The sequence below is a fragment of the Momordica charantia genome (assembly GCF_013281855.1).
Source record: "Momordica charantia cultivar OHB3-1 chromosome 4 unlocalized genomic scaffold, Mcharantia_2.0 BLBB01000004.1, whole genome shotgun sequence".
Classification (NCBI taxonomy): Eukaryota; Viridiplantae; Streptophyta; class Magnoliopsida; order Cucurbitales; family Cucurbitaceae; genus Momordica; species Momordica charantia.
In genome coordinates, this window is record NW_028275162.1 from 25,929,805 (window position 1) to 25,947,541 (window position 17,737).

The window sequence follows — 17,737 nt, forward strand, 5'->3', positions numbered from 1 at the left end:
AATTGGTCAAACCACGATAGTAGTTTTCTTATTCCCACATCGAAGAGGCGCTACTGACGGAAATGGGCGGAGGTGTATTTTTAATAGTTTAATGGTTATTTTTATTTTTGAAACCCCCAACGGTTATTTTATTTAACCTTAAGAGACTCTAGGGCTAATAAAAAAATAAGCGATGGTGAAGTAATCTTCGATTCCACTCCACGTTCGATCGGGTAACTCTCATTTGATTTTGGTTAATTTCATAGATTTTTACAGTTCATAATTTCTTATCATCTTTGATTTTGTACTTTCGTTAAGGGACATGAAAGACCCAATTTAAAATTGGAACTGAAATTTCATGATCAGAAAACCCTAATTCGAGGTCGGATAGGAATCGTGATGTGATGAGATTCCTTGGACCAAACTCGATCGGAAAACCCTAATTCGAAATTGGAGAGTCGTTGCGATCTCGATCGGTTAGAATCACGAACAGAGAGCTGTTGTTTGCGATATGTTTTTCGGCAGGAGTTTGCACTGGCGTTTGATCTTGCGGAGGAGGGGGTTCAAGTTTCTCTCATTGTACGATTCACGACTTTCACTACCGCATCACAAGCGACTCTCATCGTAATGATTTTCTTTCCAGATTCATGTCGGTAAGAATCACAAGAGACTCTCATTTGTTATTGGGTTCTCTCATCGAAAACCCTAATGTTTTTTTGAAATTGGAGTGGGCGTTGGGTAAGACTCACGAACAAAGAACTTGTTGTTAATTTTCGGTGGTTTTCGTTTGATAGTATCTCCAGACTTTGGAGTTTGCAGTGGCGTTTGATCTGGGTTGCGGAGGAGGTTTCTCTATTCATCACAGGCGAATAGTTCTCACTGTAAGTTTTCATTTATCTTTGTGGTTTCGGGTTTGTCACTTTATGATTGTTGTTACTTTTTTCCCCGAGCTGTAAATTCCATATTGATTTCAAATAACCTTCTTCATACCTATATTGGCTTTCTGAGTTTCTCTGAGGAAAAACGAAAATCTCTAGTTCATTCTTTAAATATATATGTCTTGTCTTAAAGGTATGTTGCATAAATATTATGTATATAACGTTAGTTCCTTCTTACAAATTTTATATTGGTTCGTTAAAATGATTCCATTATATTGGTAAATGTTAAAACTAGAAACGTAAAAGTAGCTACACATTTTTGTCCTGTTTGCGCAGATTTTGCATCTACATAATTAAATAACTAGGGGCTGTTCGATAACCATGTTTTTAGTTTTTCTGTTTTTAAAAATCACACTTGTTTTTGTACACTTTTGTTATTTAACTTTCTTGTAAATACATTGGAATTCTTAACAAAATTAAATTTTTTTTTTTTGAAAACTATATATATATATTTTAAACATTTGGCCTAGATTTTGAAAATACTTATCAAAACTGTATTACAAAACAAAAAAAATAACTTTCTAATCTTACTATTAAAAACCAAAAATAATAAATCAAAAGCAACATAGTTATCAAACAGGGATTATATAATTATATATTTGAGTTTTATTTGTTTTATTTTTTCTCTTCCCCGAAAAATATTATTTTTCAATTTTGTTGACATATAAGTTAGGGACAACATCTCCATTACACTTTCAATTGGTTACTTGTTTTTACTCCTTATATTTGGATTTTTATACTGTTTACTATCCAAAATAATATATTTTTATATGTTTTAAATTATTATTATTATTTTTTTCTGTCCAAAAAAATTTCTTTTTAAATTTTATTTACATATAAGTTAGTGATAACATCTCAATTGGTATGAGGCTTTTTGGGTGATACCAAAAGCGGCTACGAGGATTATGTCAAAATTAGAATATCATACCAATACCAATATAGGGATGTAAAGGGTGGTTCCTTGCTCCTGACCCTTTCAATTGGTTCATTAATTTTATTCCTTATATTTTAATTCTTCTATGGTTCATTATCCATAATGATGTATTTTTATATGTTTTAAATTATTATTTATTTATTTTTCTCTTCCTCAAAAAAAATTCTTTTTAAATTTTATTGACATATAAATTAGAGGGAATATCTCCATTAGTACGAGGCTTTTTGGGTGATTCCAAAAGCAAAGCTCTGAGGGTTATCCCCAAATTAGACAATATCATACAAATGAAGGGATGTGGAGGGTGGTTCCTTGCCCCTAACATTGTCAAATGGTTCCTTGTTTTTATTCCCTAGATTTGGGTTTTCTACCGTCCATTATCCATAATAATATATTTTTGTATGTTTTAAAAAATTATTTACTTATTTTTCGATTCCCAAAAAATTAATTTTTACATTTTATTGACATATAAGCTAGGGAGAACATCTCCATTAGTATGAGGCTTTTTGGGTGATTCCAAAAGCAAAGCTATAAGGGTTATGCCCAAATTGGACAATATCATACCAATGTAGGGATGTGGAGGGTGGTTCCTTGACCCTAACATTGTTAATTCCTTGTTTTTATTCCCTATATTTGGGTTTTCTACTGTCCATTATCCATAATAAAATATTTTTGAATGTTTTAAAAAATTATTTATTTATTTTTCTCTACCCCAAAAAATTTCTTTTAAAATTTTATTGACATATAAGTTAAGGGAGAACATCTCCATTAGTATGAGGCTTTTTGGGTGATTTCAAAAGCAAAGCTATGAGGGTTATGCCCAAATTAGACAATATCATACCAATGTAGGGATGTGGAGGGTTGTTCCTTGCCCCTAACAATGTCAAATGGTTCCTTGTTTTTATTCCCTATATTTGGGTTTTCTACGTTCTATTATGCATAATAATATATTTTTGTATGTGTTAAATTATTATTTATTTTTTTCTCTTCGGCAAATTTTTTTTTCTTAAATTTTATTGACATATAAGTTACGGAGAACATCTCCATTAGAATGAGGCTTTTTGGGTGATTCCAAAAGCAAATCTATGAGGGTTATGCCCAAATTAGACAATATCATACCAATGTAGGGATGTGGAGGGTGGTTCCTTGCCCCTAACATTGTCAATTCCTTGTTTTTATTCCCTATATTTGGGTTTTTTACTGTCCCTTATCCATGATAATATATTTTTGAATGTCTTAAAAAATTATTTATTCATTTGTCTCTACCCCAAAATATTTCTTTTTAAATTTTATTGACATATAAGTTAGGGAGAACATCTCCATTAGTATGAGGCTTTTTGGGTGATTCCAAAAGCAAAGCTATGAGGGTTATGCCCAAATTAGACAATATCATACCAATGTAGGGATGTGGAGGGTGGTTCCTTGCCCCTAACATTGTCAAATGGTTCCTTGTTGTTATTCCCTATATTTGGGTTTTCTACTGTCCATTATCCATAATAATATATTTTTGTATGTTTTAAATAATTATTTATTTATTTTTCTCTACCCAAAAAATTTCTTTTAAAATTTTATTGACATATAAGATAGGGAGAACGTCTCCATTAGTGTGAGGCTTTTTGGGTGATTCCAAAAGCAAAGCTATGAGGGTTATGCCCAAATTAGACAATATCATACCAATGTAGGGATGTGGAGGGTGGTTCCTTGCCCCTAACATTGTCATGGTTCCTTGTTTTTATTCCCTATATTTGTGTTTTCTACGGTCCATTATCCAGAATAATATATTTTTGTATGTTCTAAAAAATTATTAATTTATTTTTCTCTTCCCCAAAAAATGTCTTCTTAAATTTTATTGACATATAAGTTAAGGGAGAACATCTCCATTAGTATGAGGCTTTTTGGGTGATTCCAAAAGCAAAGCTATGAGGGTTATGCCCAAATTAGACAATATCATACCAATGTATGGATTTGGAGGGTGGTTCCTTGCAACTAAGATTGTCAAATGGTTCCTTGTTTTTATTCTCTATATTTGGGGTTTCTACAGTCCATTATCCATAATAATATATTTTTGTATGTTTTAAAAAATTATTTATTTATTTTTCTCTACCCCAAAAAATTTCTTTTAAAATTTTATTGACATATAAGTTAGGGAAAAGATCTCCATTAGTATGAGGCTTTTTGGGTGATTCCAAAAGCAAAGCTATGAGGGTTATGCCCAAATTAGACAATATCATACCAATGTAGGGATGTGGAGGTCCTGCCCCTAACATTGTCAAATGGTTCCTTGTTGTTATTCCCTATATTTGGGTTTTCTACCGTCCATTATCCATAATAATATATTTTTGTATGTTTTAAAAAATTATTTATTTATTCTTCTCTACCCCAAAAAATTTCTTTTAAAATTTTATTGACATATAAGTTAGGGAGAAGATCTCCATTAGTATGAGGCTTTTTGGGTGATTCCAAAAGCAAAGTTATGAGGGTTATGCCCAAATTAGACAATATCATACCAATGTAGGGATGTGGAGGGTGGTTCCTTGCCCCTAACATTGTCAAATGGTTCCTTGTTTTTATTCCCTATATTTGGGTTTTCTACGGTCCATTATCCATAATAATATATTTTTGTATGTTTTACAAAATTATTTACTTATTTTTCTCTACCCCAAAAAATTTCTTTTTACATTTTATTGACATATAAGTTAGGGAGAACATCTCCATTAGTATGAGGCTTTTTGGGTGATTCCAAAAGCAAAGCTATGAGGGTTATGCTCAAATTAGACAATATCATACCAATGTAGGGATGTGGAGGGTGGTTCCTTGCCCCTAACATTGTCAAATGGTTCCTTGTTTTTATTTCCTATATTTGGGTTTTCTACGGTTCATTATCCATAATAATATATTTTTGTATGTTTTACAAAATTACTTATTTGTTTTTCTCTACCCCAAACAATTTCTTTTTACATTTTATTGACATATAAGTTAGGGAGAACATCTCCATTAGTATGAGGCTTTTTGGGTGATTCCAAAAGCAAAGCTATGAGGGTTATGCCCAAATTAGACAATATCATACCAATGTAGGAATTTGGAGGGTGGTTCCTTGCCCCTAACATTGTCAAATGGTTCCTTGTTTTTATTCCCTATATTTTGGTTTTCTACGGTCCATTATCCATAATAATATATTTTTGTATGTTTTACAAAATTATTTATTTATTTTTCTCTACCCCAAAAAATTTCTTTTTACATTTTATTGACATATAAGTTAGGGAGAACATCTCCATCAGTATGAGGCTTTTTGGGTTATTCCAAAAGCAAAGCTACGAGGGTTATGCCCAAATTAGACTATATCATACCAATGTAGGGATGTGGAGGGTGGTTCCTTGCCCCTAACATTGTCAATTGGTTCCTTGTTGTTATTCCCTATATTTGGGTTTTCTACCGTCCATTATCCATAATAATATATTTTTGTATGTTTTAAAAAATTATTTATTTATTTTTCTCTACCCCAAAAAATTTCTTTTAAAATTTTATTGACATATAAGTTAGGGAGAACATCTCCATTAGTATGAGGCTTTTTGGGTGATTCCAAAAGCAAAGTTATGAGGGTTATGCCCAAATTAGACAATATCATACCAATGTAGGGATGTGGAGGGTGGTTCCTTGCCCCTAAGATTGTCAAATGGTTCCTTGTTTTTATTCCCTATATTTGGGTTTTCTACCGTCCATTATCCATAATAATATATTTTTGTATGTTCTAAAAAATTATTTATTTATTTTTCTTTTCCCCAAAAAATTTCTTCTTAAATTTTATTGACATATAAGTTAGGGAGAACATCTCCATTAGTATGGGGCTTTTTGGGTGATTCCAAAAGCAAAGCTATGAGGGTTATGCCCAAATTAGACAATATCATACCAATGTATGGATGTGGAGGGTGGTTCCTTGCCCCTAATATTGTCAAATGGTTCCTTGTTTTTATTCCCTACATAATAATATATTTTTGTATGTTTTAAAAAATTATTTATTTATTTTTCTCTACCCCAAAAAATTTCTTTTAAAATTTTATTGACATATAAGTTAGGGAAAAGATCTCCATTAGTATGAGGCTTTTTGGGTGATTCCAATAGCAAAGCTATGAGGGTTATGCCCAAATTAGACAATATCATACCAATGTAGGGATGTGGAGGGTGGTTCCTTGCCCATAACATTGTTAAATGGTTCCTTGTTGTTATTCCCTATATTTGGGTTTTATAGGGTCCATTATCCATAATAATATATTTTTGAATGTTTTAAAAAATTATTTATTTATTTTTCTCTACCCCAAAAAATTTCTTCTTAAATTTTATTGACATATAAGTTAGGGAGAAGATCTCCATTAGTATGAGGCTTTTTGGGTGATTCCAAAAGCAAAGCTATGAGGGTTATGCCCAAATTAGACAATATCATACCAATGTAGGGATGTGGAGGGTGGTTCCTTGCCCCTAACATTGTCAAATGGTTCCTTGTTTTTATTCCCTATATTTGGGTTTTCTACCGTCCATTATCCATAATAATATATTTTTGTATGTTTTAAAAAATTATTTATTTATTTTTCTCTTCCCCAAAAAATTTCTTTGTACATTTTATTGACATATAAGTTAGGGAGAACATCTCCATTAGTATTAGACTTTTTGGGTGATTCCAAAAGCGAAGCTATAGGGTTATGCCGATTTAGACAATATTATACCAATGTAGGGATGTGGAGGGTGGTTCCTTGCCCCTATTATTGCCGAATGATTCCTTGTTTTTATTCCCTATATTTGGGTTTTCTACGTTCTATTATCCATAATAATATATTTTCGTATGTGTTAAATTATTATTTATTTTTTTCTCTTCGGCAAATTTTTGTTTCTTAAATTTTATTGACCTATAAGTTAGGGAGAACATCTCCATTAGTATGAGGCTTTTTGGGTGATTCAAAAAGCAAAGCTATGAGAGTTATGCCCAAATTAGACAATATCATACCAATGTAGTGATGTGTTGGGTGGTTCCTTACCCCTAACATTTTTAATTGGTTCACTGTTTTTATTTCCTTTATTTGGGCTTTCTACGATCTATTATCTATAATAATATAGTTTTATATGTTTTAAATTATTATTTATGTTTTTCTATTTTTTGATCACTCCATCTTTTGGGTGGTTCCTTGCCCCAAGATGGTTACTATTGTTGACCGCACATGATGCTATGGGCTTGGTTACACCCTTGCTTGTGGGGTGCGAAACTTTGAGATATATATTATCTTCTCTCTTTTGACGTTGGTGTAGAACTCATCATGTGGAGTAAAAATGTTTATTTTCTCAAGAAGCATGTGGTTAGTTGTTTGATATGTTTTCTGTAATGTAGTTTTGGGTAGTTTACTTGTTATCTTTAAAACAGGTGCTTGACTATTTTGGATTTATGCATCAACTTATTTTCTGACACTAGTATTTCTATTTATTTATGATTGGAGAAAAATAATGTACTTACTATTTTTCAGAGTTGCGCTGGTTCCCCGACAGTTAGATGTTACCAAGTCAAGATAATTATTTATTGGTCTTAATTGCTATCTTACAACTAGCAAAGATCTCAAAGATTTTTAATTCTTAAGCAACTCATAAGTATAGTTTCATCTTCTTATTAGTTTACATTGTTGGTTCCATCTTATGCAGATGACATAACTAGAAGTATGAGGTTCGACGATATCAAATAATAGTATATTGACTAATTTTGTTTACAGTTATGACTTTTGAGGACTTATTATTATCCTGGATTGATTTCTTCAAAGTCGTGGCATTGAAGAGAAATAGGCAGGAACTAACCCATTTGATGTCTCCCTATCCTTTATTGGGCCATCTCCCTCATTTCTCCACCAACAATCAATTAGTGCTCCCCATCTGATGCCTCCATAACCTTTATTGGGTTTATTTTCTCATTTTTTTCCTTTTATTAAATTTTATATTGGTTAATGTACTTCTATTCTTAGTGGGGAGTGAATCAAGACCAGATCGTAGATTCAATAGTACTTACCAAAGATATTGCAGTAGAGATCACAACAGCACACATACTAAAACAACTGAGAAAGAAAGTGCATTGATGGGAGACTTGAAGAATTAGAAGACACACTTAAATATCGGTGGTAATTTACTTTACCTTGACTCACCTTATTTATAAATACTTCTATTCTTAGTGGAAACCTTATTTATAAATACTTCTATTCCTAGTAGAAAGAGAATGAGGACCAGATCATAGATTCAAGAACACTTACTAAAGATATTGCAGTAGAGATCACAGCAGCACACATACTAAAACAATTGAGAAAGAAATATTCTAAAAGAGGCGTCTTCCTAGCACTACTGTGTATAGAAATGTTCAATAGTATTATGGGGATGCACCAATTTATTTTGCAAACACGAGTTTCATGAAAGGCAGGTGCTTCCTTCTACTTGTAGTCTTAGTAGTTTTGACTTTGGCTTTCTTGTCCTCTCCATATTACGTTGAGAACAACTTGCTTTTTATTCTGTGAGTTTTCCCAAGTAAACGAATACAATAAAGGATTTTTTTTTTTCTTTCACAGGTTACATGGATATGAAGTTGAAGTCAACCAATCTATTGGTCGTGGCTCAAATTTTGGAGGAGTTTATTTCGTGATTATAGAAATGACACGTAAGTTTATTCATCCTTCCACCCCTCCTAGTATAGATATTAACAATGGGGGGCCTCACATGGCCTCCCATTTCATTAAGCACCTTGTCCTCAAGGTGGGTGTCAGCAAAATGGCCCTGATGAGAGTCAGGGAACTGGCGTTGCAGGTCCTCAATCGCTTCCCATGTAGCTTGTTCCTCAGCTAAGTTCTTCCGGTTGGTCGCGTAGGGCCCGAAGTACTTGTTTGCAAGCTTTTAATTTCGACACTTGGCTGCTGTTTTCTAGTACGGTCCGATGTTCAAATACACACAGTCGTCATCCTCATCTTTGAAGCAATCTATTGCCACATCCCTTTCTTCCAATTACTGATCCAATGTTGCGTTGGTAGCTTTCTTGCTTCCATACCCAATCAGAGGGAGTGGGCCTCCCATAGGCCAAATGAAAGGTGTTGTCCCCACCAATACTTGGTACGTTGTATCGTCGTCGGGCATTTATTGACTATCTTCAACTGTCCATCTGTTTGTGGGTGGTAGGTTGTGCTTCAACGTAAATGGGTCCCTTGCAACTGGAATAATTCAATTTCAGACCAGAAGTGATTCACAAATATCTTGTCTAACCCGTGTAGTTGAACAATTTATTTGTCAAAAACAACATCCACAATCTCTAAAAATGAAAATGGGTGATTTAAAGGGATAAAGTGTGCATACTTACTTAGCTTGTCCACAACTACTAAGATAGTGTCGTTGCCCCCAGACTTTGGTAAGCCCCGACAAAGCCCATGGTCACATGTTCCCATATACGTTCTGGAATAGGTAGAGGTTGGAGGCATGCTGGAGAGTTTGCAACAATCTTATTTCTTTGGCAAACTTGGCATGGCCCTACATAGCCCTTGACATCCCCCTTCATCCGTTGCCAATAATCCTCTCGGGTTAATCTTTTGTAGGTCCTAAGAAACCTAGAATGTCTCCCCCATTATTGAGTCCAGTGTTCTAAAAAGCGCTTGCGCTTCTTGGCGCTATGCGCAGTGTATGCGTCTTGCCTTGAAAATACCTTGCATTTAGGTATTTTCAATTCGCCTCGCCTTTTCAAGGCAAGACGCATACACTGCGCATAGAATACCTTGCATTTAGGGTCTTTTTTCTGTAAGTCCACATGCTGCTGGTTGAAAATGGGCCAAATCCCATAATTTTTAAATCAACCTCCACGATTTCCTCGAACTTTTCCCCTCTTTCTTCTCCAACTTCAAACAACTCCCAACAAGGTTCTTTGTTTTGTAATTTCTCAACCCACATGACAGTAAGGTAAGGCCCTCTCACTTTTTCTAAAACAATAAGCTCTCCCTCCATTTCTCTAAAACAGTTATCTCTCTCTCTTTGTTTCTCTCTCTCTGAAACAAAATGTTAGAATTTCTTTATTTTGAACTATCATGTACTAGTTTAGGATTGTTTTCATGTTTTTGTGGACCATTGACTCTTTATGCTAAAAAACTTATAATGTTTTTTAATCTTATTTTGCTTTTACATGTTTTATATGTGGATATATATTTTATTTATTTTGTGCCTTGTGTTTAAGCTTTTACATGCTTTAGAGTGAGGTCTATTGAACTTTAGTACGCCTTGAGCTTTTAAGAACATAGATCCAGTTGTGGTGTAACTTTAGAACGGTTGAAATGAGAGTAGACTTCTTGGACAGTATCAGGCAGATCTTATACCTCAACACGCCTTGTTGCATACTAAACTTGTTGCTCCCCTTAGTATCTTTGGCTAAATCCGCTATTACCACGAACAAGTATGGGTCATTATTTAGGTTTCTAATAGCGTCGGTGCTGAAAAGGCTCTATGTGGGCTACTGGTGTGCTTTAGGATAATGCATATGCTGCCTAATTTTCCAACCTTGGCTTGTACTAAATTTCAAAATTGTACCCTAGCAACTTTGAAATCCACTTCGGATATTCAAGTTAAATTACTCTCTGTTCCATCCTTACTATCTTTGGCTAAATCCGCTATTACCACGAACAACTTTGATAGTACCATGTTCATAAATTGGAATCAGGCAGGCTAGAACTGGTGTAATCACCATGGCATGCTTCAATTTCTCAAAGACTGCGGTGGCTTGCTCATCCCAGCAAAAGGCATTCTTCTTATTAAGTTGGGCTACTGGGGCTGCTAGGGACAAGTAATACTCTGTCAAGCTTACGTGGTTGAGGCCATTGCAGCATTGCTCTTACTTTTTGTGGATCAACGTCCACCCTCTGTGCAGAGACCCAGTGCCCCAGATATTCAATCTTTTCCCTCATGAATTCACACTTCTCCAAATTGGTGTTCAACTTATTGTTCTGCAAGATGTTAAACACCACGGTGAGATGCATTATGCAGTGTTGTTGAGGCGCACCCGGGCGCTCGCCTCAGACGAGAGGCGAGGCGATTTCGCTCAGGTGCGCCTTGCAAGGTGCCCAGGCGAGCGCTTTCAATTGGGCGCTCGCCTCGGTGCTCCTTTGTGCTCCTCTCTCCTGAGGCCAGACGATTGCTTCAACGAGGCGAACTGCTTTATTTATTTTATTTTTTAAAAATTTTTAATGTGTTGTTTTAAAAGAACCTTTCTCCCTCGCGAAATACCTTAGTCCACAAACCCTAACCATTCTCTCTGCCTCTCGACATTCACCTTCACCACCCTCTATCTCTGGCCATCGCCCGCTCCCGTCTCCGACCATCACCGTCGCCGCTCCTAAACTTATTGAATTTGGTTGGTTTATGTATCTTGTTGACATTTACTATGACACTATTTTGGTATTTATTTTTTAAACTATGATTACTATATAAATTTATGCACTATATATATAATTTTTATTTTTTATTAAGGTGCACCTCGCTTCACTTGGGCGTCGCCTTTGTATCGCCTTTTGCCTCAAGGCGATCAAAGGGCTTGTCGCCTTGAGGTGCGCCTTGCGCCTTGAAAACACTGGCGTTATGTGAGAATCTTCGTTTGGGTTGTATATCACAATATCGTTAAAGAAAACAGGTATGAGTTTTCGTAAAAGGAGGGCTGTTATTTGTCAAGGTTAGAGGTTGTTATTTGTTAAGATAAAGTTTGCATATGTACTTAGCTTATCCACAACCACTAGGATAGTGTCGTTGCCCCCAGAAAGCAATAGACCGTTGATTCTGGGATAAATCTGCGTGCAATGCTACATTGTTTGAATGGTTACTGCCATTGCTACATTGTTTTTTATAGTATTACTGAGATTCGTGCGTTGCATCCTTACATTATATATTTATTTTGTTCTTTGAGTGTTGATCCTATTATTTTGACTTATTTATCAATTGCTTTGATATGGTAGTTGCTTTGTTTTCCTTGCAATATTGATGCATAAACATAATTAGCTCTTTTGGTCACAAAATATTGACGGGATGAAAATATTGATTGTTTTGATAAATAATGTGTCGATATGATGTTATTTCGACTTGTTTATCAATTGCTTTGATATAATAGTAGTTGTTTAAACTATGGGTCGTAGGACAATATTGATTGCCTCAATATAGTAGTTGTCTTTAAGCTTCAAGTACATCAATATAATGATGTTTGAATATACCATATACATTCTTGCCTCGAAATATGAAATATTGATTACCTCAATATAGTAGTTGTCTTTAAGCTTCAAGCTTCAAGTACATCAATATAATGGTTGTCTTGATATAATAGTTGTCTTATTTATCAATTGCTTTAATCCGGTAGTTGCTTTGTTTTCCTTTATTTCAAGTTTTAGTCTTGAAATATTGGTGTGCTCGAAATATTAATATTGATGGCTTTGATATAGGTATTTGTCTTGACGTAATTTATATGAAGTTTGTTTTGGTAACTTTTTTGGTTTATAAAATATTTATTTTTGCGTGTTAGTCCCAAGGTTAGAAATGTGATGTCGATGGACATGTAAATTGCAAATATTGGTGCAAATTTTTTGGATTAGTAAATATGACTTGGTGCATTGAAGTATTTGTTTCGAAGTATTGATTGTTTTGATATAATAGTTTTATATGGATAAATATGTCTCGATATAATGATTACTTACTAAGTATTTGTCTTGATGTAATTTATATGAAGTTTGTTTTGGTAATTTTGTTGGTCTATAAAATATTTATTTTTGTGTGTTAGTCCCAAGGTTAGAAATGTCAATGTCGATGCAAATGTCGAGGTCTTGATGTTACGGACATGTCGATGGACATGTAAGTTGCAAATATTGGTACAAATTTTTTGAATTAGTATATAAGACTTTAGTTGTAACTTAATTAGGTTATAACTAATCGTTGGGTTGGGCCTTTGTCAAAAATTGGGCCTTTTGTCTTAAAAGTTTTTTTTTTAATGTTAGTAAAAGACATATTTTCGAAATGTCGTGGATATCGCAACATTTGTATTTTGGCGATATGTTGATGACACGGGGAAAAAGGACTTTCTACTCCCCTGTTCAAGTGGAGGCTGTCGAAATACTACTTGATCATGTCAATATGTCGATCGATATTTAAATCATTGGTTAGTCCTTTTATTTTGTCTTATTTATCAATTGTTTTGTTATAGTAGCTTTGTTTTCCTTGAAATATTGTTGCGTCGACATGATCAAGTAGTATTTTTATTTTATTTTTTTTTAGTCCATGTGGAGGTTGGGGATTCCAACTGAGAACCTCTTGGTGTGTTGAAGTATTCGTCTCAAAATATTGATTGTTTTGATATAATATTTTTAAGATAAATATGTCTTGATATAATTGTTTTGAAAAATTAGTCACTGTAGTTTATATGAAGTTTGTTTTGGTAATTTTGTTGGTTTATAAAATATTTATTTTTGTGTGTTAGTCCCAAGGTTAGAAAAGTCAATGTCAATGCAAATGTCGAGGTCCCGATTTTACGGGTATGTCGATGGACATGTAAATTGCAAATTTTGGTACAAATTTTTTGAATTAGTCAATTAGACTTTAGTTGTAACTTAATTAGGTTATAATTAATCGTTGTGCTGGGCCTTTGTCAAAAATTGGGCCTTTTGTCTTAAAAGTATTTTTTATGTTAGTAAAAGACATATTTTGGAAATGTCGTGGATATCGCAACATTTGTATTTTGGCAAAAGGACTTTCTACTCCCCTGTCGAAGTGGAGGTTGTCGACACATCGACATGTCAATATGTCGATCGGTATTTAAATCACTGGTTAGTCCTTTTATTGTCTTATTTATCAATTGTTTTGTTATAGTAGCTTTGTTTTCCTTGAAATATTGTTGCATCGACATGATCAAGTAGTATTTTTATTTTATTTTTTTTAGCCCATGGGACTGGGGATTCCAACTCACAACCTTTTGATGCGTAGTATTGATTGTTTTGATAGGATAGTTTTATTGATAAATGTCTCAATATCATTGTTTTGAAAAATTAGTCACTAGTTTATATGAATTTTGTTGGTTTATAAAATATTTATTTATTTTTGATATAAATTAGTCACTAGTTTATATCAATAATATGTATTGATGGGCTTGAAATATTGACTACCGTAGTAGAATGATTGCTTTAAATAATGGTTGCCTTGAAATATTTGATTATATCAATCTTTTGAACATTCAATACTTTGTCATTTATAGCTTCCTTGAAATATTAGTTTCCTTAATATAGAGATTGTCTTGAAATAATGATCTTGTTTTATAACAATTATTTTGAAATACTGCCTCGATATATATATATATATATTGTCTTGGACTTATGATATAACAAGATTAGAAAAAAGTTCTCTTGATTTATGTTTTGAAAAATTGTTCAAAACTATTTGTTGTTTGATTATTTAGATATAATAATTATCATGGAATATTGATTGTTTCAATATAACAAGATTATGAAATATAATGGGTGATGTCAAACCCTTCGCCCTTCTCAAAAAAAGAATGATAATAAAATAAAAGTAATGGTGTAATCAAGATTTTAAATGTCGATGTTGATGTTTCAATTTCATGCAAATATCGATTGAAATATTGATCAAAATAATTAATATTATATATATATTATTGACATTTTATTGATATTTTTCACATTTTGTCGATTTTCACTATGATGGAAATGTTGATTCACACCTCATGTCGGGTCAGAACCATGGCTGTAATATCTTAAATCAAAAAGGTAGAAGAATGGTGAAATTGGATGCCCCACATCGACTGATTAATGAACAGTAGAGAATGGCTATAAATGAGATGTTTGTGAGCGCCAGAATTTTGTCTGTTCAACGTTGGATGGGTTACGAATGATTTGGATGATTTTCTCTTTTTATTTTCGTTGACCGGTTCTTCGCTGCGATGCGCAATGAACCGAGATAAAATTTTGGGAACTCACTTTTGAAACCCTGATCCTACTAATTCTTATTTCGTATAATATCACCAATTTCTTTCTGTTTCGCCAAAATTTCTGCAAAACCTTATAAATCCTAATCCTACTGGTTTCGGTTCATATATCATTATTAATTTATCGCAGTTTCCTCCAAAGTTCCATGTTCGGATCATCTGTATCAACTGATCGATTCATCAGAAACCCTAACACACAAACTTGTTAGTTATTTTGATATCCTCTCTCTCAAATGGACAATGCTGAGTACTACAAAATGCGAAAATTGATTCATCAAAACCCTAATCTGGTAAATGTTTGTAAATATGATTAACGTCATTCACAATCTCTAATTCATCATAATGATTTCCCTCAGTTTTGAACTCTGAACAGCTCGATCTTACGATGTCCTCACGTCATCAGACGGGGTAACGAAATTCCTTTTACCAAGTCTGGTGGCCTTATTTTTCTGCTTTCGACGTCACAGTCATATATTTTTCTTTGCAATTAATCTCTAACTTTTCAATGTTATGCTAGATTTACTTCAGGCATTATTCAAGTTACTAAAACTTTGCAATTACTTTTCATCTTAGCATACGCTAAGTTTTCTTTAAAGTTGTTGAATTTCTAAATTTTTTGCTTTTCTTTCTTCTTTTGATGATACTTTAATTCTGATTCCATGTATGATAGCTATGTATTATGTATGTATGATAGCTAACAAACCGAGAGTAGCCCCTGCAAGGCTGCAACTTTCTTCATGTTGTTTGAGTTTCATGCTAAATTAATATGGTCTTTGACTAGCAGGGCCAATCAGCGAGACTTTGACAACAAGACTCAACTGCGGAATTGACTGAATAGGACACGAGCGGGTACTTTCAAGCCTATGTGACCAATGCACTTATGCTGCCTTCACTCAAACACTTTCAAAGAAGCAAGGGGAAGGAGCGAAGCTGCTTTACCGAGTTTACGAGGGGAAGGGGAAGAGTTTTTGAAATCGATTCACTAAGCTAGCTTCACTCTTAAACTACTTGAACTAGAGGAGCGGTACGAGCTACCTACTCTACTAATAGGCTTACTACAAAAGAAAGGAAGGCTATTTGAGATCCTTTTTCAAGGCTGTTGTGTATATCATAGAAGCCAGGTGAACGAGGCAATAATTCATTGGCACATGCTGATTCTGTCCCTTACCCTTTTCATAGCATGCACTAAACTCATTAAGATGATTTTTTTCTCTCCTGACCAAAAATCCCTTGATAAGGTTCTTCTCATTAAGATGATGGCATAGGACACCCAAAAAACTACCAATCTCGCTTCATGTCCAATGAGACATAGGTCTTCTTTGAAGTCATGCTTACAATAGCTTTGTTATCTGTCATTTTAGTATGCACTAGTTGCATCCTTATGCCGTTCATGTATGAGCTGTTCAATCTTTTGTTACGAGAAGCTGTCAACATCTCACAGCTCTGATGCTTCATATTATATTTTTTTTTGTGGTTCAAAATCCTCTACTGTCTATGTGATGTACTTGAATATTTTTCAGGAAAGGAAAGAGGATAGCAGAAATCCCACATTGGGTAGGCTTAAATTTGATCTCAGTTTACAGAAGGTGCGCGAGTTGCAGAGAAACTGCCATCCAATTTGCCATGTGGAAGATGGACATTAAATAAGTACAGTGACCTAAAATAGTACAGTAAAAACTGGCTTTGTGGGACTGTGGCTGGGATTGCTACAAGAAAAAAAGAGCACCTATAACAATTAAGTCAGGTCTTTTGGAACCTTTTTGAAAATAACCTATATTGAGATTTATGTTAACATTTTCTTTTGGCCTTATATTAATGCATTTGAATGCTTTATTTATGTATTATTATTTTTAAGTTGCATTTTGGTTAATACAGGGTGACTATATAAATAAAGATGTGTTAATCGGTTAAATATGCGTTAATAAATGTTGATACGATAATCTATAGTTAAATATGCGTTAAACGATTAAACTATGCTCAAGTTTGATAAGTCGTTATGGATCTGACAAAATTTTGAAAACTGGTTAATTATATATTGATTAACTTTAATTTTAGTAAGAAAAATAATAATTAGAAGAAAAGTAATAACGTAAATGCCCTAAAAAAAGGGTTATTTGAATTGATCAAATCACAATAATGTTTAAGTAAGGGCAGCTCCCCTTTTTTAATAGAAGGAAGTGGGATAGTGGAGATGATTTCGGTAAACCGATGCATGAGCTGAGGCTCCCATGTCCCGCCGATCCTTCGAAAAAGTAAGGTCGTCAAACGGCTCATAGGGAGTCAGAAGCAAGCGGAGTCAAAGGCGGGTCAAACTCACATAAGCAGAGGGGGAGACACATTCATGAAAAGCGAGAAGCTGTCGGGAATCCACTCAAATTCACTTAGATTTTATCCCGAACTTCTTCTTGACACATCCTCTTTGATTCAAATTGTGGGGCATTCAATGCACTTGATGTAGACCAGAAAGAAGAGCCTTTCCCTGTGGGCTGGACTAGGAGAGTAGCTGTCTCTTCACTCTCCTGCAGCCGATTCTGTGCTAGTTACGGGTGGATAATTATAGGCTAGTCTACCTTGACGATTATTTTATTAAACCATAAAACTCTATGGCTAATAACAAATTATCTTATGGTAAAATAATATTTGATTCCATCAGGTAAATCTACTTTTGCTATCGAAAAAAAACTCTATTTTTAAATTTCATGATTAGAAAATGCTAATTCAAAATCGGATAGAAAACGTGATGTGACGTGATGAGGTTGCTTCTATGAATCTCGTCTGTAGATAATCGACGATTGGAAAATCCTAATTCAAAATTGGAGGATTGGATTGGCGTTGTGGGGTCGGTAAGAATCATGAACAAATAACTATTTGTTTACA

The 17,737-nt window shown here is 34.0% G+C and overlaps 1 long non-coding RNA gene across 7 annotated transcripts; it reads left to right on the forward strand.

Moving 5' to 3' along the window:
- Window positions 1-58: 58 nt before the first annotated feature.
- Window positions 59-16,697, forward strand: LOC111006264 (uncharacterized). Of its 7 annotated transcripts, none has more exons than XR_015790156.1 (8): window positions 59-212; window positions 298-632; window positions 774-860; window positions 7,596-7,994; window positions 8,080-8,283; window positions 8,433-8,521; window positions 15,645-15,981; window positions 16,381-16,697. It is a non-coding gene; the product is annotated as an uncharacterized LOC111006264 (long non-coding RNA). The 7 variants fall into 7 exon arrangements; XR_002600844.2 differs by having other exon boundaries at window positions 8,083-8,287; XR_015790155.1 differs by having other exon boundaries at window positions 8,083-8,283.
- Window positions 16,698-17,737: the final 1,040 nt, after the last annotated feature.